Below are 22,053 nucleotides of genomic sequence, written 5' to 3'. Positions count from 1 at the left end.
GGGTAGTCTCCTCATCAGGCTGCCTCAGAGAGATCCTCTGACCGGCCGCGACATCTCCTGACGGAACTTGCTCATGTTCTGACGGTCCCTATGAAATCTCGCCCTCCTCTCAGCTTTTCTCCATGTTTTCAACGTTGTCAGGTCTTGATAAAGGCGCAGAAGGAGCTGCCTGACGACGCTGCCGCTCCGGATCCAAAGATAGCTCCCTAAGGTCCCGCACATCTGCCGGCCGCTTCCTGCCCGATGATCTTAAAAGGGCCCCGCAGGACAGCCTGCCCCCGCAATCTCCCGTGGCACTCCTGGACCCCAGATCCTCCCATCCACAGACCCACCCTGCCGCCTGCAGGAGGGCCGCTCATCTCTCATCCGTCCCCTTTCTTGACCACCTGCTGCTGCGCCAGTGTTCCTCATGGCTCTGCTGCACCTCCGCCCTGCAAGCCGTGCTCCTCCCTGCCGACTGTGGGAAGGCCCTTCACGCTCCCTCCCCCGCCGGGGTCGACCCCAGCATGACATCGGGGCCACCGCTGCAGACAGCAACTCCTCCCCCGCAGTACACTGGACGCTGGTCCCGCCCTCATCCGCAGACCGTGGGAGGACTCCTCATCCCGCCATCTTGCCAGGTATAACCCACGGCTGGCTTGTCACCGGGGGTCACCGCCGCGCTGCTCGGGGGCCTTTTAGGCCGCAAACCGGAAGAGGGCCGCAGCGCAGGCACGCCCACTTCTGGTAGGCTGCGGCTCCGGCGAGGATTCCTCCTGGGGATCGGAGAAGGAGCCTCAGGCACGCGCTGCTCCCCTGGCTGCAGAGGTCCCCGAGGGGGCTCCTGGAGCTTCTCCTGCTCCGAACCTCACCTGCTGGTGAGTAACGCTCCGGCGGCCGTGACCGCTGCAGGCCTCCCTGAAGCTTCTTCTGCAGCCGACGACTGTGCACAGGTCACCCGCAGCTGCTGCTGCACCAAGTCTGCCCCATGGATTGCTGAGACAGGCCGCGCTAGGTCCAGCAAGGCCACAAGATCTGCCATGGCTCCACTGCAGGGTCTGGTCTGCTTCAGCTGCGATCCAGGAAGCAAGAGGAGGTAACTGACCCCTGCCCTTCCTTATATCATCTCTTGCTCCTCCCCCCACCTCTTCCCCTCCAATCAAAACTCCCCACACTACTCCTAATCCCTTATTCAAAATTTTAACTCCTTCACTCCCACCCTCCTATCTTGTCATGTGGCCTATACGCCCTATGGGGCTCCCTGGCCTTCCTTACTAATGGTAGAGGGAAACTTACCCTTGTATACTTCGCCTGCCCCAGCAAGAGATTTTCTAATGCCTGGATTGCTTGGAGTTCCCTGTCTGTGGTAAAAATAGAATTGGTGGAATTTATCATGAAACATTTCTTAACAGTTTTTGAATAAAAAGATTTATCTTTAATGGCTCAAAAATGGTTAAAATTTGCTGCGGGTCTCACACACACACAGTCTGGAAAACAACAAGGCTATGTGATCTGATCCATAGATTATAATGGGTGGGTGAACACCGCGGATATAACCCGTACGTGAAACACTGTCGTCTGAATGAGGCATTGACGCGCCCCCGGGGCAATGGGGTACTCGGCATCCGGGCCTGTGGATGCTGGTGGGGGATATCACGGTGGCTGGCCCGGTCCGTGGCCCAGAGTGGTCAACCAAAAAGGGGGATTTGTAACTTGGATAGGAAAAATATAATAAATAGTTTGTGACGCCACCTGTGGTACCTGGTAAGGATTACCAGCGCTGCTGCAGACCTCCGGGGGGTGATGGGATGGCAGCTGAGGTGGAGCGGCCCCCGGGGCCGTGTGGAGTTTGATGGTGGTGATGCTGGGACTTGTAGTGCAGGCGGATGGCGCAGCAGAAGTAACTGACAGAGTCAGGGGATTCGCTTCAATACCTTTACTGGTGCGGATGTCAGGTACGGTCCAGGGTACTCAGTAGGATGGGTGCACTTCAGAACTTCTCCCCAGTGAGTGGGTATAAGGCCTCCTGGTCCGTGTCTGCCTCTCTGTATGCTCCTGGCCAGCCTGCAACTGGGCCTAGCTTATGTGTCGTGTTGTTCCTTCACCTGTCGCTCGGTAGTAGGACCTTCTGCTGGCAACCACTATCCCTGGTAAAGCTGGGGCCTTCGTGGTACCTGATCCTGTAATGGGTCTAGCTTCAGGTCGTCGAGGGACTTGTAGTCCTGGAATGCCGGTGAACCCTACTGGGTATAAAGGGACCCTGTAGGCGCGGACCTGGTGTCCGGTTTGTATATCGGGGTGAGCCTATGAAGCTCCTCTGCCCCCTCAACTCCTCTCTCCTTTCTCCTCTCTGCCGTCGGCCACACTCGGGGCCCTCAGAACTTAGCAGCAGACGCGCTGCGTCTTCGCTGCTCTCAGCGTCAGCACGCTCTCTGACTCTGACTGAACTTCTCACTGACTGAGCTGCCTGGCTCCACCCTCCATATATATATCCCTAACAGGCTCCCTCTGGTGGTGTGAGGTGGAAGGGTGGAGGTGTTTGTATGTAATGAGGGCCTCTTGTGGAGAAGTCCATCCATGCACCCTGGGTCCTGTGGTACCTGTGAACAGCAGGGTGCCACAGCATGAGGGGAGTCTGATTAGGCATTATTTCAAAAGGAAGTCTGGGGTTTGTATTACAGAGGATTGTGGTCAGGAGTCTGCATTAAAGGGGTTGTTGGACAACCCCTTCTTGATCTAAATGTTTGGCCATAATAAAATTAAAACGCCTGAGTATAGGTGAGTATAAGCTTTTTTATTTTATTGGGGCCAAGCGTGGGGGTGAAGGAGTTGTCCAAGTAGTGGACAACTTCTTTAAGAGAGAGTCTGGTTTGGGTATGGATTTATGAACTCTGGTAACTGTATCTTTTAGGGCTCTGTTCCAATCCGAGTTCACAGAGCTGCAGTACTGAAAGGAGGGACGGAGCCACTGATTACACAGGAGGTCACTGACCATAAGTTTTTCCTAAGAAATCAAAGGTCAAAAGCAGCAGACACTGAAGAAATGATATAGCAGGTAGGCATCAAACATGTAGAAGAGACTTAAATGTTTATTTTTTGCCCAATTTATATAAACCCTCGTCATGATTCATATCGTCTAAATAATACTAACTGCATCACTAGGATAGGTTCATAATTAGTATTACGCTTCCTACTTCCATTATATCTACAAACTATTGCTCTTCTTATTTTCTGCACACATTGTTATACTTGGGGCTCACTGTATATTACATACTAGGGATTTTTTAGGCTGCAGGGGCCGTTGTTCTTTTCCCCATGGGAGATATTGCATGTGTTATGTTGCACTTATTGTGTGATAATGATTATTTGCTGGATATGTTATTGCAGATTTACATGGCTTTGAATGTGTTGTGAACATGGGTCAGAATGATTCTCGCTGTGGCATAACTTGAAGCTCATGGGCCCTGATGCAAAAGCTCCAACGGGGCCCCTAGTTATTGCAAATCTTCAATAGTAATGGTCTTTTCACATGGGCCAAAGGGACCTTTGAGGCCCCTCGGCTCCAGGGCCCGCGTGCTATTGCAACCCCTGCACCTATAGTTACTCCCCTGGATTGTAGATGTGACATCTATTTTGTCATCATATTGGGGAGAAATCAAGTATCATGGTCAAATTGGCATATTGCTATCACTTAGCCAGCGTAGGAATTCAGGAGAGGCAAAGACGGCTAGTCACCCATGTGGGAGTAGAGAAATAGGTAGAATAAATAGGTCATATTCCCTATTTAACCCCTTCATGGTGCGACCCTTTTCTGTTTTTGCACTTTTGTTTTTTACTCCTCTTCTTACCAGAGCCATAACTTTTTACATTTTCTGTCAATATGGCCGTGTAAGGGCTTGTTTTTGCGGGACAAGTTGTACTTTTGAACGACACCATTGGTTGTACTGGAAAACAGGAAAAAATTCCAAGTGTGGTGAAATTGCAAAAAAAATTAAATTCCACAGTTGTTTTCTGGGTTTTTCTTTTACCATGCTCACTAAATGCTGAAACTGACCTGCCTTTATGATTCTCCAGGTCATTATGAGTTTGTAGATACTAAACATGTATAGTTTTTTTTTTTTTATTTAAATGGTAAAAAAATCTAAAGTTTGTTAAAAAAAAAAAAAAAAGTCACCATTTTCTGAGACCCGTAGCGTCTCCATTTTTCGGCTTCTGGGGCTGGGTGAGGGCTTATTTTTTGCTCACCGAGCTGATGTTTTTATTGATACCATTTTGGGGTAAACCTTGGGGAGACTAGAAGCTGCAATCATCCGATCGCCTGTGCTACACATAGCGCTGTATGTAGCAAAAATGTTCACTTGCATCCCTGCAATGACAACTGTAGGGGTCTCCTGCAGACACCGGGTTGTCATGCCAACCCATCGACGATGCGCAGTCATGTGACATGGGCGCCGATGGGCGGGTCTTGTGACGCTCTTCCAGCGGAGCCGTCTTAAATGCCGCTGTCAGAGATTGACAGCGGCATTTAACATGTTAATAATCACGAGAGAATCGCGATTCCACCCACGGCTGTTAGGAGCACATGACAGCTGATCAGATCCGCTGTCAAGTCCCTGGAAAGGTGCGGGCTCATCGTCGGAGCCTGCATCTAAGGCGAAGACACGTCATGCGCCGTATATGTACGGCGCATGTGATGAAAGGGTTAACAGGACAGGCTTAGCCTTTGGTGTGACCTACTGATAATATTATTTAGAATCTGATAACTGTGACCGAATTGTTGGCCAAATGATGCTTCAGTTGATCATTTGGCCGACAACCATCTTGGCCGTCTCTCCCATACACGGAAGCGCTCACTTGGCCGAGTGCTCCTGTGTTCTCTATGAGAGAAACTGACAAACATCTCTGTCAGCAGCTTATCTCAGAGAGAATGAAGTGATCGGCAGTCCAAAATTGTATATGCCCAAATAATATCTTCCCTGACCAGTTGATTGGCGCGCCAATATGACGCGCCACATGGGCCCTGGGGTACTTGGTGCCGGGCTGGTCGTTGCTAGGGGAGATGTCATAGTGGCGGTGACCTGGTCCGTGACCCAGGGTGGTCAATAAAAGGGGATATTTACAGGGGATTTATAGTTTTTATATAATGTTCGTGACGCCACCTGTGGTATGTGGCTAAAGGGAGCCGCCGCTGCGGAGCAGGTCCTCTGGAGCTAATGTTAGTGCAGCAGAGTTGGTTCAGCTCTCCACAGGCAGAGCTTAGCTCCAGGGTAGGAAATGGTGATGTTGTACACTGTGTTCCAAATTATTATGCAAATAATATTTTCTCAGATTTTCCCAAATTACCTATATGAATTGCAGTCATTGTAATTTTCTAGTCAAATAACTATTAGAGTACAATTGAAAGGTTTTTGTACAAACTGCCTATGATAACAGTATATTTAAAAAAAAATAAAACACTCAAACTGCACTCAAAATGCATGTTCCAAATTATTATGCACAGCAGCGTTTTCAACCTTTTCATTTTAATAAAGAACAAAAAAATGGTCATTTTTGAAATTATAAGCATTAGCAGGTTATTACAAACTGAAATCAAACAGTTTTCAACTCAAAACTTTATTCTAGGTGATGTTACATTTGCACATAGGACCCCTTGTTCGAAAGGAGCTTTTGAACTCTCTCGTCCATTGAATTTGTCAGGTTTTGGCTGGTTTCTGCTTCAATTGTTTTGTATGAGGACAGAATACCCTCCCAGAGCTGTTGCTTAGATGTGAACTGCCTCCCGCCATCATAGACACTCCTTTTGATGATGCTCCAGAGGTTCTCATTGGGGTTGAGGTCAGGGGAGCATGGGGGCCACACCATAAGTTTGTCCCCTTTTATGCCCATAGCAGCCAGAGATGCAGATGTGTTATGTGCAGCATGAGACAGGGCATTATCATGCATGAAAATGATCTTGCTGCGGAATGCACGGTTCTTCTTCTTGAACCATGGCAGGAAATGCTGTTTGAGAAACTCAACATACATTATGGAGTTCATCTTTACCCCTTCAGGGATCCTAAAGGGGCCGACAATCTCTCTTCCCATGATTCCCGCGCAAAACATTACTCCACCTCCTCCTTGTTGGCGCCATAGCCGTATTTGCATGGGGTGTCCATCAACCAGCCATCCTCCTCCTCCACTCCATCCATCTGGACCATTGAGCGTTGCACAGCACTCATCGGTGAACAAAACAGTTTTGAAGTCAGTCTTCATATATTGTTTGGCCCACTGGAGCCGTTTCTGCTTGTGTGCAGTGGATAGAGGAGGTCGACAGGTTGGCTTACGCACAGCTGCAAACCTCTGAAGGACCCTGCATCTTGTTGTTCGGGGGACGTTGGAGGCACCAGCTGCTTCAAAAACTTGTCTGCTGCTATGACAAGGCTTTTTTGCCACTGCTCTTTTAACCTGACGTAATTGCCTGTAGGAAAGTCCTCAATTTTCCCTTATCAGCACGCACACGTGTGTACTGTGAATCAGCTACATACTTCTTGATTGTGAGATGATCACGATGAAGTGTCTTGGCAATGTTGATTGTAGTCATGCCTTGACCTAAACGCTCCACAATTTGTTGCTTCTCAGCAGCCGACACATCCTTTTTCTTTCCCATTTTGGCAGAAAATGTAGGCTGCTTAATAATGTGGGACAGCCTTCTTAAGTAGTCTTGCCTTTCATTGGACACACCTGCCAAACTAATTAGCACAAGTGTCTGCTATTGCTTACAGTGATTTAAAGAGCCCCGACACACATCACCATCAATGAGTTTAACTGACAAACAAAAAAATTCTTACTTTATCACCCCTAAACACTTTTGCTGTGAAGTGTAGTGCAGGGAATGATGGCGCAGTAATAAGTCGCAGAGACAGTGGGGTGCCGTCTTCCGGATTTACTCACAGTTCTCACTTTGCTCCTGGTTACAACTGCAGATCATAACTTCCCACGTTGTCCTGTGCTTACTCAGGGAGGGGTACAGCAAACCCTCAGGTACCTCCTGAGTACATAACAGGACCCCCTTCTGTGTGTTCCTTCTGGCTGTCTTCCTACACCTCACACCCAGTGTCGCAATCCAGTGACCGCGGACCTTGTCGGGTGACGTTTTCTCTGTCCCCTGGGTCCTCTATGGCCACCTTTTCGGTGAAATAGATGTGGCTTTTGGCTGCAGCACTTGAAATGCTGCACCCTCCGGTTACCTAGTTGAATATTGCAATTCTCACTAGTTAGGGGCCGGTCCCCTCTGCGACCCGCTCTCTCCACCGCCTGGTAGATTTGGGTGTACGGGTGGCCTCCAGCACTGCTCATACCCCTGGGATCCTTTCTTCACTCCTGGAGCCTTCCCTCTGCTCCCGTTCCTTCCTCTTCTCCTTCTCCTGGGCCTCCTCACTAGGCCCTCCTCCTGAGCAGAGCTCCTGCTCTGACTCTCTCTCTGACTCAACCCCCTCAGAACTTCACTCACTCTAGAATGTTCCACCCTCTCTTTCATATTGCTCCTTACTGTGCTCCCCTGAACTGCTTCCTCTACCCACACCCACTACATGGTTCCCCCTACTTTGGTTCCCCCAACTCCAGCCAGGGACAGGGCTCAGCAGAGGAGCAGCGCATTTTGCCCCTCCTGCTGGTCTGTAGTAGTGTAGTGTTGAATGCAGGTGTTAGGATTCCGGGCTGTACTCCTTCCTTACCTGAGAGTGAGATACCACACCTCTGGGTGAGATGCAGTACCTCTGTGGCGACTGAACCCGCAGGGGCGCCACACATACATATGACGCTCCCACTGGGCCGTGGGGTACCCGGTGCCGGGCTGGTAGATGCTGGGGGATGTTACAGTGGCAGTGACCCGGTCCATGACCCAGGGCGGTCAATAAAAAGGGTTATTGATTGGGGATTTATAGTGATTGTATAAAGTACGTGACGCCACCTGTGGTATGCGGCTAAGGGAGCCGCTGCTGCGGAGCAGGTCCTCTGGAGCTGATGTGAGTGCAGCAGGGATGGTGTAGCTCTCCACAGGTAGAACTCAGCTCCAGGGCAGTGTAGATGTTATAGGTTATGCTGGGCGTTGTAGTGCAGGGGTTGATGGCGCAGCAATAATCACAGAGACAGTGGGGTGCAGTCTTCCGAGTTTACTTACAGTTGATAAGTTCCTCCGGTTACAGGGTCCGGACTACAACCTCCCACATCGTGCTGCGTTCACCAGGCAGGGGTTCAGCAATCCCTCAGGTGATTCAAGAGTGTCTGACAGGACCCCTTTCTATGTGCCTTCCTCAGTCGTCTTCCTGCGCTGGCTCTCGCCCTCCTGCCCTGTGCCTCGCAACCAGTGTCCCAATCCGGTAGCCTCGGGTCTTGTCGGGCTACCTGCTGTCCCCTGGACCCTCTGTGGCCACCTTTTCGGCGACATAGTTGCGGATGTGGCCACTGCACCTTGCAAGTACAGCAGCCTCCGGTCCCTAGCTGAGCCTTGTAGTTCTCCACTAGTTTAGGGGTCGGTCCCCTCTGCGGCTCGATCCCTCCACCGCCTGGCAGATTCGGGCGTACGGGTGGCCTCCAGCACTGCCCGTACCCCTGGGATCCCTTCTGTTCCTGGAGCCTTTCTCCTGCTCCCTCTCCTCTCTCAGTCCTGGGCCTCTCACTAGGCCCGCCTCCGAAGCAGAGCTCCTGCAGAGCCTCTGCTCCACACACTCTCCTCCTCTGACTGGCTTGTCTTTCTAAGATGGTTCCCTCTTTTATATCACTCCCTCACCAGTGCTCCCCTGATCTACGTCCTCCACTCACACCCACTACATGGTTCCCCCTCGCTAGGTTCCCCACCACTCCAGCCAGGGACTGTGCACTCCCGTAGGAGCAATCTCGCCCTGCCCTACTGAAGTGGATGTGTTGGATGCAGGTGTTAGGGTCCCGGGCTGTACTCCTTCCTTACCTGAGAGTGAGATACCACACCTCTGGGTGAGATGCAGTACCTCTGTGGCGACTGAACCCTCAGGGGCACCACACATATTAGAGTGTAAGGCATACTTATTGATATGAATGCGTCGACCGACTTTAGACTTATGTATGGGGGACTGAAAGCTGCATTTACACCTAAAATACAGCTTTCAGTCCCTTCTAAAGAGGCAGCCAATCACACACAATAAACAAGCTAAATGCTCATTTATCGGGTGAAATGATCTAGATGTAATGATGCAGATAGTGAGGATGCAGGGATAGTTAACCAAAGCTATTTATTTTCCTACCACAGAAAGAACGTTTAACTATAGGAACACATGGTGATGCAGGTATATGGAGACAACTAACACAATCTTAGCAGTAATGACAATAAAAGCAGTGTAATAAATGCAATATCTTACTCTATGTTCTATCTGCGTGCAGTCTCATTTCACAGTTAAACGACTATTAATGTCTTTAGCTCAAAGAGCGTCACTGCCAGCGCCAGGCTTGTAGCTGTAATATGCGCTTCAAGCGCCTTTGATTGTTATACTGGCACTAACGGGGGACACCGGTACTTTCCGCTAAGCCACAAGTGCCTCATATGTGAGTCACTTAGTGGGTTCTTCACACTGGCCACCCTCGTTCGTTTCTGAAGTGCAGCCCACACCCTGTACCGTTCGTCTACGCTTGAATTAAAGGCCTGGTTCACTTGGGTCTTCTCGTCAGCACGGCAGACGTCCTGCTTCATCCAATGACCACCGTCTGATCTTCGGTGCTTGACCTGCGGCATCTTGACTGGTGAAGACTGGGGTTTGGGTCTTGACCAACCGAATCTGGGCTTAAATCAGCCATTATCTGCTGTGAAAAATCCGAGCTCGGCATATGAGCCTGCATTAAAGTCAGGGACATGACCTTTGAAGTACATTAACGTCATAGGTCGTGAAGGGGTTAATGTCATTACCTAATCTCTTTTCTAATATACATTACTTAAAAAATCCCTATTGTTCACTAGACTATCTGACTCCTTTTTTTTATTTTTTTTTTTATCTTCTTCCTGTTTCACGTTGCTTCGTTTGAGAACCCCAAGTGCATACTGGGATTTACAAACAAACCATCATCAGGGAGCAGAGGCTGCCGTCATTGCAGTAGCGCCTGTCCTTTCCCTGAATTAAGAGCCGTCAGTGATGTCCTTTTCAGGGTCTGGGCTAGTTCCTCCTCTACTGAGCATGCGTCTGTTGTCAACATCATCCCACACTGATAACATCACCTCCACCTTCCTGATATAGGGCCACATGGCTCATGTGTTTCGCTGTGACCACTGCACCCTAGTTGCACTCTTGTGAAACAGTGTAAGGCTATGTGCCCATGATGCAGAAATGCTGTGGATTTTTCCTGAGCGTTTCTGCATCTCTCTGGCAGAAAAAACGCATGCGGATTTTACATGCGTTTTTTCTGCCAGGTAGAAGCGTAAGTGAAGCTTTTTTAACATGCGATTTCGCATGCGAGTTGTGAAGCACTTTTCTAAGCGATTTTAGCATCACTTGGAAAAGTGCTTGACAACTTGGTCACACTATAAATCCATGCAAACGGCATGGATTTATATAGTGTGACCAAGTTACGATACTGCAAATGCAGCATCAATAGTAAAAAAAAGAATACAAATGGTGAAAAATAAAAAAAAAACATATACTCACCTGGCCCCTGATCTCCTTCTCCGTTGCGTCCGGTGTCTTCAGCGGCTCGCGGTGGTGTAAAAGGACCTTCCATGACGTCATTTAGTCATGTGACAGGTCACATGACTAAATGACATCATGGAAGGTCCTTTTACCACCGCGAGCAGCCGAAGACACCGGAGAAGGAGACCGGGGGCCATCAGAAGGTGAGTATATGTTTATTTTTTATTTTAATTCTTTTTTAACTACAGGTAGTATGGTACCCGGGACTGAAAGGGAGTCTCCTCTTCTCCAGACACAGGTACCATCTGCGCATTGAACCGCATAATATCCGCATGTGCACATGTAGTCATGCGGATGTTATGCGGTCCAATACAAGTCAATGGTGGCTAAAACGCCGCGATTCCGCAAAATTAATGGTAGTGCTGCGGATTTTTCCGCAATGATAATCTGCAGCGGAAATTTCCCAGCATGTGCTCAGCAAATGCGGATTATCATTGGGGAACATTGCAGACCTTCTACCAAGCGTTTTTTAAGCGTTTCCACGGCGGAATTGCTGCTACGGAAGTGCTTAAAAAACATTGTGGGCATCGTGGGCACGCAGCCTAAGGGGGCTCTCTCTAGCTACCACCTCTCTAACATGCTGTAGCCTTGCTGACCATGCATTCGTTCACAGATAATCTCCAGGTCTGGCTGACACAACTGACACCTTTACAAAATCATCACTATCCCGGAGTCAGTATGAAAAAGGTCCTGAGCTCAATGCTCCCACACATTATTCACATCTTTAAATTTGCTATGACTGAGATAGCTGCTGCTAGTGCCCTTACTACAGTGCCTGACAGAGCCAACCAACAAAACTAGGCTTTTGTTACACGCACGACACTAGGTTCAAATAGGGCGAGACGGGTTTCATAAATTCATTGGAATCTTGGGGGAACCGTTACTCAGGGCAACCATAGGCTGCAGCTTCTCTCAGGCACATGATAGATTCAGTTGCTGACCAGACACATCTGACAAGAGTCTTGTTCAACAGTTTAACAGTGGAATTTAATCTGAAGCATGGCCAGTGCAGTTCAGGGATATTACAGCAACAATCTTCATTACAGCACAGTCTCATAAAGCAGGCACAGGAACCTCAGTCTCTTCAGTAGCATAATTCAGCACAAATTAGATCTCTTGGCAGCACACTTCTATACGTAAACAGCAGGCTTTTCCTTCACAAGGACTCACTAGTACACAACATTCTTTATTCTGCATGGAGATGGAGGGGGGAGGGTTTGATGAGGAAGATGATCTCTGTGACACAATTCCTTCCATTCCTTATCTTCCTGCCCGATGGTAGATTTCCTGAACTAACAGTGCAAGGTATCTGACCTGTGTTGAGTTTCACCCTAGACTTGAATCCTGTTCTCTTTCCTGCACTTCTGTGAGATACAGATCACATACCACTTCTCCCTTTGGCTGCAGCCAGAATAGTAAACAAGTTCCCCACAATCCCCCTGGGGCTCTGCTAACCACTCCCTGTCTCTTGTGACTGTGTTAACTCTTATAGTTGCTGGATCCTTTTGAAGCAACAGCACTATTTCTGCATGTCACACTTTCCCTTCTTTTTTAATGTCGTTCTCGATATTCGTTTTAATTGGTCAAGCTGACCAATTCTGAGACAGTGCTAAAAGTTGAATAACTTTATATACAAATTGGCATTGTCATATTGGCATAAAATTTACAAACATCAATAACAACCTGTTCTTACGACCTTTTGCTTGTAGAACTCCTGAAAGAAATACACAATTAAAACAATCAGCATCTCTTCCGCTGGAGGTTTTCATACGTCTTCAACCAGCTCTCTCTCTCACTAGGCCAAAACAAGTCTTTCCACCAGGTAACATTGTCCATAATGTCTCTCGGTGGTGAATACCACTCAAGTGAGCTTACCTGGTCCGTAGGCAGAAATACCTGTTTCCAATGGACAGTCCTTGGCACTTGACTCGGTTCACCGAGTGTCTCATATGTCAGCATCACAGGCCTCCTCACTTCTCGAGTCGACATCCTCCTGGTAGGTTGTTCCTCAGATACCACGGGTTCCTCGGTTGCAGGAGTTTCTTCTGCCACACTCATTTCTCGAACTTCCTCAAATGATCTTGGAACTGCCTCTGTAAGTTACTGTACTTCTCTTGAATCGTTCGTTTCCACCTGGTCTGGTAATTCTGCTACTCCTAAGTGTCGATCGGTCTCTTCAGTGAACGGTGTTAGATCATCAAATCTGAATTGGACTATATCTGTACTCCTTGGTACAAACTCTGGAGCCTGGGGACTTACTTCACTCTCCTGAGGATGGTACATCCCTCTCCTTGCCGGTCCGAGAAATACAACGGTGTGTTCTTCTTCATGTGAACTTTCAAGATCACTATCCATCTTCGGAGCTTCAGTCTGTGGTGGTCCCTTAGTCGATCTCGGACGATGTTGTTCTACTTCTGGAAAGTTTTGTTGTGGTGGGAGATAATCACAGGGTAGTAGTAAATTCCGATGGACTATTCTGGTTTCCAATCGGATTTCATACACTGGACTGTCATCGGCTTTCCTCCTTACGACCACATACACCTTGTCTTCCCAGTACAAACAAAGTTTTCCCGGACCGCCTTTTGTTCTTGACTAGCACACGGCTTCCCAGTGCCAATTCTGCTCCATAACATTTTCAGTCATAGTACTCCTTGCTCTTGCTCTGTCCTTGCGTAACCACTTTGGACGCTATGTTGTATCCCTCTGCCATCCGTTCCTTCCATTTCCGAACAAACTCTGGATATGTTCTGTAAGTCTCTGATACTGGAGTATCGAACATGATGTCGATTGACAGTCTTGGCGATTGACCGTACAATAGAAAGAAGGGTGAGTAACCCATTGCATTGCTCTTTGTACAGTTATAGGCATGTACCACTTTTGACAGAGAACTCTTCCAGTCTTTCTTCTCGTCAGCTGTTAAAGTGCGCAACATCGACAATAATGTCCTACTAAAACGTTTCACTTGTCCATTACCCTCTGGGTGATAGGGCATTATGTGGGATCTCTGAATCCTACAGTACTTTCCTATCTTGGCAAAGATCTGGTTCTCAAATTCTCTTCCTTGGTCATGGTGTAACCTCGTAGGGAACCCAAACCTCAAAGCAAAATCATTGAAGATCTTCTCTGCTGCTGTTCGACCCGCTTTATTGGTGGTGACATATGCTTGAGCAAATCAAGTAAAATGGTCCATCACCACCAAGATGTATTCGTCACCACCCTTGCACGTCTCGAGATGTAGAAAGTCTATTGAGACCATCTCAAACGGATACGTAGTTTGGATGTTGCCCATAGGTGCCCGGGTTGATGTGTTGGGACGTTTATCTTTCAGACCCCCACACTCCCTGGTCACGTATCTCTCAATATCTCACTGCATGTACGGCCAGAAGAAACGTTCACGGATCAAGTTTGTTGTCCTTTCCACTCCCAGGTGTCCCATGTTTTCATGGAGTTCTTTTAAGACCAATCTACGAAATACTCTGGGTAGTACCAACTGCCGGTTTTGACCTCCTTTACGATACAGGATACCGTCTTCACTGAGGTAGAGCTTCATCCATTCTTTAACTAAAACAGATACTGCTGGTGACTCATTATCTCTCTCCCATTTACTTGGAAACCAATTTTGGTCCACATAAAGTAGTATTCTACCATTTATCTGATCTTCCCGTTGTGCTCTATGGATTTTTCCTTTTGGTAGTCGTTGAATAGACAGGGGGTAATCTTGTTCTCTCGCTTTTATGGTGGTTTCCACCGTCAACGGACACCACAATGGTGTGTTGTCCTTTTGATAAGCTTGTACTGCTTGGGCAGTGCTCTCAATTGCTTCCAAACTGACTTCCTCTGAGCTTTCTTGCATGAACTGATCAGGCTCTAGTGGGATTTTCCACAATCTGTCAGCATCCGCCTTGCATTTTCCTGGCCTGTACTTGATGCTGAAATTGAAGTCAGCTAGTTCAGCGACTCATCTCTGACCTGTTGCATTCAGTTTGGCTGTAGTGAGGACATAGGTCAAAGGGTTGTTGTCAGTGTATACCTCAAACTCTTTGCTGTAGTAGAGATAATCTCTAAATGGTTCACAGATAGTCCATTTCAACTCCAGGAACTTCAATTTTCCGGAATGTAGATGGTAATTCTTCTCGGCGTCTGTCAACGTTCTAGAACCTTAACCGATGACTCTCAATTTTCTATCTTGATGCTGATACAGGGCAGCTCCCAGTCCAACTTGAGAAACGTCACAATGAAGAACAAACGGTAAGTTGAAATCAGGATATCCCAAGATGGGTGTTTTTACCAGGTAGTCTACTAGTTCTTCCAATACCTCCTGGTGGTCTGCTGTCCAGAGAATGGGCTTTTGGGATGAAACGGCGTTGCTTCTTTTAAGCCCAGTTCTACCCGCATTCTTCTTTTTCTCCGTGGGTGTTGTTGACTCTGTCGCCCCCCCCCCACCAAGAGGAGGTATAGTGGGGCGGCAATCCTGGAGAAGTTCCGAACGTAAGTACGACAGTAGGAGGGGAATAATAATATCTACCTCAACTCCCCGACAGTTGAGGGCCGCTTGTCTTTTAAGGCCGGTACCAGAGCGATTTCTGCTGGGTCTATGGTATATTCTTCTCCGGACACAATTTTCCCTAGAAATCGGACTTGCCTTTTGAACAGTTCACACTTCTTTGGGGGTCAACTTAACTCCATATTGTTGACTTGATATCGTTGTAATACGGTCCTCACGTGTTCAACATGCTCCCAGAAAGTTTTTCTGTGTACCACATTGTCATCCAAGTACAGCTGGAAGATATTATCCCTCAATCCTTCTAAATATGTCTCCATGCTCCTCTGGAATTTTTCTGGAGCTGAACTGAGCCCAAACGGTATGCAGATCCACTCGTATATCCCGCATGGTGTGATGAATGCTGTCAAAGGTCTACTGGACTCTTCAACAAACCCTTGATGGTATGCTTTACCCTGATCGAGGACAGAGAACCAGGTACTTCCTGATAGGTTATCCAGCATATCTTGAATCTGTGGTATCGGGTGCTGATCAGGTACTGACTTTCGGTTTAGTTCCCGGTAATCACAGCAGAGTCTCAACGTACCGTCCTTCTTCCTAACACAAAGAATAGGAGAGGAATAAGACGGCTTTTACTTTTGGACCCAAACTCTGTTGATTAGATCTTGTAAATACTCTTTCACTTCACGGTGTAATGGTTTTGGCACAGACATGTAACTTCTGGTTACTGGGGTCATGTCTTTCAAATTGATTTCCAACTGCACCAACGGGATACCGCCTATATCAGAGTCATCTTTGGAGAATGCATGACACTCTTCTCTCAGCATCTGTTTTGCTACCGCTCTATCTTCAGCACACAAGTGTTCTAGGGGTACTGGGGGATCCCAGGACCCCGAGGTGGGTCGTGCAATTTCCTCCCCTGGTCAACTCCTGTTCCTTGGTGGGGAGACTGAATTCATGGTAGACCCGTGGGCGGGTCTCACACTGGCTGAATATACAGTTTTAACGGTTTCAATGTGACCTAACACAGTCTTTGGATCCCTTGTTTCGTAGTATTCATCACCGGTACTTTCACTCGAGTAAACCCACCAGTAGGAATGGTAAGCACAGTCTCACCTTGAACTAGGCCTTCCGGAAGTTCTGATGAGTCTTTTGGCATGAACAGTCTTTTCTGAACTTTTCTTACCAGTTCTACCTGGACTCCACACCTCACCCCCACCATTTGGTTTGCAGGAATGATGTTTGGGCGCCAGCCTACCTTGACTTCTTTTAGGTTCATTGTATTCTGTGCTTTCTTTACTCTATGAATCACATTTTCCACCACGACATTGGGTATGGCAAGCAATGTGACAGTTGCATCCACCACCAGCGTCACTGACTTGTGTTTCATGATGACCTCACTGATTACATTATAACCCAGGATAGGATCCTCTTCCACGTTCTGATCACTGGTCACGAGAAAAGGTACCAAAAGCTCAATGGTGTTGCTGTTGTTCGTGGCCCTCAGTTGGAAAGTCACTTCCACCCAGCCTATGAAAGGGACTTCGGTCAGGTTGACTGCTTTGCCGTGGAGTTCCACTGGTCCTAAGAGTTTGAAGGCACGTATGTGGCAGGTAGCGCCTTCTCCATTCTTCATTTAAAAGGCTCGCTTGGGCTCCTGTGTCCCACAGTGCTGTTATCAGGAGTCCATCTAGCTGGCACTATATAAAGCATCTTTCGCTGATTAGGCCGATGATGCTATCTTTACTGACCGAGGAATCCTCCTCCCAGGAGTTCATCATTTGACCTCCACACTGGGCATTAAGTAACTGATGCCCCTGTCTCTCTTGCAGCTGTTGTAGACGGAAACACACTTGGGGATAGTAATGACGCAGCTGTTTTAGCTCATATGCCGTTCTGGGGTTTGGTGAGATTTGGATTTGCTTCTGGGACCTCCTCTGTGTCGTGGTTACCAGTCGCCCCTCTCTGGCAACCTCCTGTCTTTTAACCCAAAAGACCATGACCATTGGCATTCCTTGGCATAATGTCCTTCCTCACCACATCTTAGTCAGTGTACACATACCGTACTCTGATTTGATGAACGGCACGCTTCACAAGCCGGGTATCTTCTGTTTTGGAACCCACTCCTGGGTCTGAGGGATGCAGGTTCTGTTCTGGAATGAATCAACTTTTTCATCTCAATCAACTCAGCTCGCAGTTCTCCTATTACTTCTTCCCAGTCAGCGCTGGCGGTCCTCTCTTTTGTTGGTGCTTTAAGGTTCCCTCTCGGAGGTGACACTGGAGGGTCTCCATGATTATCTTCAGACTGGCCACTGGGGGTCTCCAACCTCAGCTGACTCATTTTGGTGATTTAGAAGCTAATTTAAAAAAACATCACAGTATAAGATAATGCCTTATCAACACCAGGTCTGATTACCAAGGCATTGCAGGATGCAGCAAGCCTCCATGATAAAGGCTGGGGCAGCACATGTGCAAAATACTGAGGCAGACAGCCACTCACTAACCTACCAATTCATGGAGGGGGTGACTGTGTAGTATTATACATGCACACCGATGGAGTTTGCATAGGGCACCAATCACTCAGATATGTGTGATGCACAGTGTCTGGCTTGCAGCCTATTGATGACGCCCATACTATTAGATCAGGGGGGCTGCCCAGCACTATATACGTGCACCCCCACAGGACAGACGCCCCAATTTACCCAGCCAACACTAAAGAGGCCTGGCTGCATCCTGCACAAAAATGTGTAAAAAAGATGAAAAATAGTGTATAAGATAAATACACCACATGAGGTAAGGGTCGATATTTTGACCAAAATACGCAAGCTCGCAACCCAGCATCAAGGGTCCCCATACTTGCGAGTCCTAACATTAAACATTAAAAATATGCAAGCTCCATCGGTGTGCGTGTGCACGTATAATACTACACAGCCACCCCCTCCATGTAATCTGACCTGGTGTTGGTAAGGAATTTGTCTTTTACTGTGATATTTTTTGATTTAGGAGCAGAGCCTTTCTTTATCTTTTGTTCGCTCTCTGACTCCAAACTAGCTGCCTCATTCATTTGTTCAATTAGGATTTTGTCCAGAATGCCAGGATCTTCTAGGTACTGTTTCAGCTGCGACTTGATGTATGTACTGATTAACCCTGTTCCCAATGATCTCAAGAACTTCTTCTGGACTAGTCCAGCATCAAACCTCTCGTCCGCTTCTACATCTCTGGATGCAAACAACAGTCTATCCTTCAGTTCAATTTCTCTGCACAAGAAACTTTGGGGTGATTCATTATTTTTCTGTGAGAGGTTAATGAGTCGGTGGAACAATTCTGAAGTACTCTCTTCTTTATAGTGCCCTTTTAAAATCATCTTCAGTTGTTGCAAGGTCAATTGACTCTTCATTTCTAGCATACTACAGAGGTTCATTCCTGGGCTGATCACTTCACCACCCCCTCAACGATTTCATCTGGCTGGTAGCCTTTCTGTAAGCCTGCATCAATCTGGTGAAACAAGTTCATATAAGACAGTTTCTCTTTCTGTTCACACTCTCCAATCTTTCCCAGGATCTTGAATTCTTTACTTATGGTGATTTGTGGTGTTAGAGAGGACTGTCTTCCTGATTTATCTAACCCGAGCAGGTTAAAGGTTCTGTCTGAGTCTGTCACCCGTTAAGAGATTTTGGTCGATTCCTGCAGGGCTGTTGTTAGGGTTTTGAGTTGTTCTTTCAATTCCCGTAGTTCAGTCTGCGGACAGAGATTCCCGCTTTTGGTAATTGGTGCCGTCCCTCCATCCTCCAACTTCAACCTGGTTAGAAACTGTGTTAGCTCCTGGAGGCATGTCCCCATGACGTCTTCAGCTTCTTTCTCCCCCAGCTCATCCATTTTTGCATTAATGGCAGCTAACAGTTGCCTGCGGTTGTGTGCTTTAGAAATCTGTTCTTCTGACATCTTTATATGCTACTGTTCTTAATTCTTCGCAGGTTAACTGAAGAAACCGCTCACTAATTCTGTCTATTTGTATTTCAACATCCATTGCTGCTAGTGAGTTTTCTTTAGGGATGGTCCCCTTTAAGTGGTGTAGCAGAGTTAAGTTGAGGTGCTGTGCTGCTGTATTTTTCCAGACATTTTTCCTCTTCTCCCTCTAGACATTAATCCCCGCTCAGTCCTCCCCATATGGGCCACCAATGTTACACGCACACCGCTAGGTTCAGATAGGGCGAGACGGGTTTCATAAATTCATTGGAATCCTGGAGGAACTGTTACTCAGGATGACCATAGGCTGCAGCTTCTCTCAGGCACATGATAGATTCAGTTGCTGACCAGACACATCTGACAAGAGTCTTTTTCAACAGTTTAACAGTGGGATTTAATCTTAAGCACGGCCAGTGCAGTTCAGGGATATTACAGCAACAATCTTCATTACAGCACAGTCTCATAAAGCAGGCACATGAGTTCATATCACAGCTACTGATGATGACTAAACAGCTCTGACTGTTTACTTATGTTAACCTATCTAGGGAATGCAGAGTGGAGGATAATTACCATGTCCTTCCTAGAGGCTCAGATGATCCTGGCTGTGGATGCTCATGTGATGCTGTGCTGATGCATCATGGTACTGATAGCAAAGTATACAAGAAAAACTTCTTTGTGAAATCCGAGGCTAAAGAGAAGCAAAGATGGGGCTTAACTGCAGGAAACTGAGTAAATTTTATATAAAAGAATTGCAGAGTGTGATAAACTTGGTGAGGGGTATAGTAGCTGGATTGCGTCTTTCATCATGAATTTTTTTTTTTTAATTCCAGACATGCTTTATTATCAATACCAATTTAACACTTCTGAAGACATTACAGAAAGAAGACATCAGAAATCAATACAGAGATGGATTTCGTACAGATGGCGGCATTTGATGAGGCATGTTGGCCAATGAAGTTGATATGGGAAAGAATTAACCATGCATTTACATCAGATTCTCCCCGAAGTCATTTGGGTTCCAAAAAGGAGAATATATATGGGTTTTTAGCTCGAACAATGAAAAATATTCTGTGGTCTGGGACACTTTTTGCTCATACTGGAAAGTGAAAACTCCATTCGGCCCTGTTTTACATTTCATTGGACCTCTGTTTATTGATGGAACAAGTAAAGGATTATATGTACCACCATCACTTACTGTCATTGTATCAGATACACATATTTTAATGCCTGCTCGAGCTTCAATGGTGGATGAAAACATTTTAAAAATTTCCCGTTTTGTTATAAACTCTATATAATACAGTGATGTATATGATAAACACATTTGATTTATAAAGGTGTTTTACTTTATATATACTTTGTTGCAAATTTACATTTTCCCCTACAGGTGTTCATATCTCTTATGTAGGTATCTCATGTTAGAAAAAAAATAGTTAATAGGAGTTATATGCATTTACATGTTGTTATAAACATCAATTATGCAGTCATTTTCTTCATTTAAATATATAGTATGGCACCCTCTTGTGTTCAAAGTGTATATCAATGTGCAGGCGCAGTTAATGTGCTTAGTGCTGCTGGACATGCATGCTCGGTCTCTCTCCTCTGTTTACTGTAGACAAGCCAATAGCTGTCTGCAATGGTTCTCAGGTAAAAAGCCGAGCTTTAGCAATAGCCAGGGGCGTACATAGAAATCATGGGGCCCCATAGCAGAAATTCTAATTGGGTCCACCCTCCCAAAAAAAAAATAATTGTCAGCGTCACAGAAGACCATATCTCACAACTTTTCAGCCTTTGTATAGTCATTTTCCTCCTGCTGAAGTCTTAGATTCCTCTTTCAGTGCCCCCATAAAGTATAATGCCAACAAAAGTGCCCACCAAACACAATATGATACCCCCACAGTGAATTCCTCCACATTAGCCTCCACATGCACAGTATAATGACTCAACTGTACCCCACCTCAATTCCTAAGGTAAAGTATGGTGACCCTAACACAGTATAATCCCCCAACTGTGGCCCTCACACAGCCCTCCATGCAGGATAATGGGTCTACATACAGTTTAATTGCCCCATACTATATAATGGCCCTCCAAACAGTAAACAGTATAATGGCCCCCACACAGCCCTCCACACAGTATGATGGACCCCATGCAAACCTTCATGCTGTATACTTTCTTGCATACAGTATAATGGCCCCCCACATAGCCCTCCAAATATTAAAATGGTCCCCCACATAGTCTTCCATATAATGTAATGCGACCCCTCATAATCCTCCATATAGTGGGATGTATTAACAGAAGCATACAGTCTAGATCACGTGAAGTCATTATCGGTCTTTACTCCTCTTTGGTCAGACCTCATCTGGAATACTGTGTACAGTTTTGGGCACCACATTTTAAAAAAGACATAGACAAACTGGAGCAAGTTCAGAGAAGAGCGACCAGAATGGTGACTGGTCTGCAAACCATGTCCTATGAGGAACGGTTGCAGGATTTGGGAATGTTTAGCTTGCAAAAAAGAAGACTGAGAGGAGACTTAATAGCTGTCTACAAATATCTCAAGGGCTGTCACATTGTAGAAGGATCATCTTTATTCTCATTTGCACAAGGAAAGACTGGAAGCAATGGGATGAAACTAAATGGGAGGAGACACAGATTAGATATTAGAAAAAACTTTTTGACAGTTAGTTTGATTAATGAGTGGAACAGGCTGATACAAGAGGTGGTGAGTTCCCCTTCAATGGACGTCTTCAAACAGAGGCTGGACAGACATCTGTCTGAGATGATTTAGTGAATCCTGCTTTGAGCAGGGGGTTGGACCAGATGACCCAGGAGGTCCCTTCCAACTCTACCATTCTATGATAATGCACCCCCTTAATCCTCTATATAGTATAATGCGCCCCATGATCCTCCATATAGCATAAT

At 46.7% G+C, this 22,053-nt stretch overlaps 1 long non-coding RNA gene across 1 annotated transcript; it reads left to right on the top strand.

The window, feature by feature from the left end:
• Nucleotides 1–992: 992 nt before the first annotated feature.
• On the top strand, nt 993–21,746 carry LOC141245521 (uncharacterized). Its single transcript, XR_012309332.1, has 3 exons — nt 993–1,075; nt 2,891–3,034; nt 19,965–21,746. It is a non-coding gene; the product is annotated as an uncharacterized lncRNA (long non-coding RNA).
• The last annotated feature ends 307 nt before the right edge of the window (nt 21,747–22,053 follow it).

Source organism: Phyllobates terribilis, unplaced genomic scaffold, assembly GCF_046119375.1.
Source record: "Phyllobates terribilis strain yellow unplaced genomic scaffold, ASM4611937v1 Scaffold_1892__1_contigs__length_195772, whole genome shotgun sequence".
In the NCBI taxonomy this organism is placed as follows: domain Eukaryota; kingdom Metazoa; phylum Chordata; class Amphibia; order Anura; family Dendrobatidae; genus Phyllobates; species Phyllobates terribilis.
This window is presented reverse-complemented; position numbering and strand designations above follow the sequence as displayed.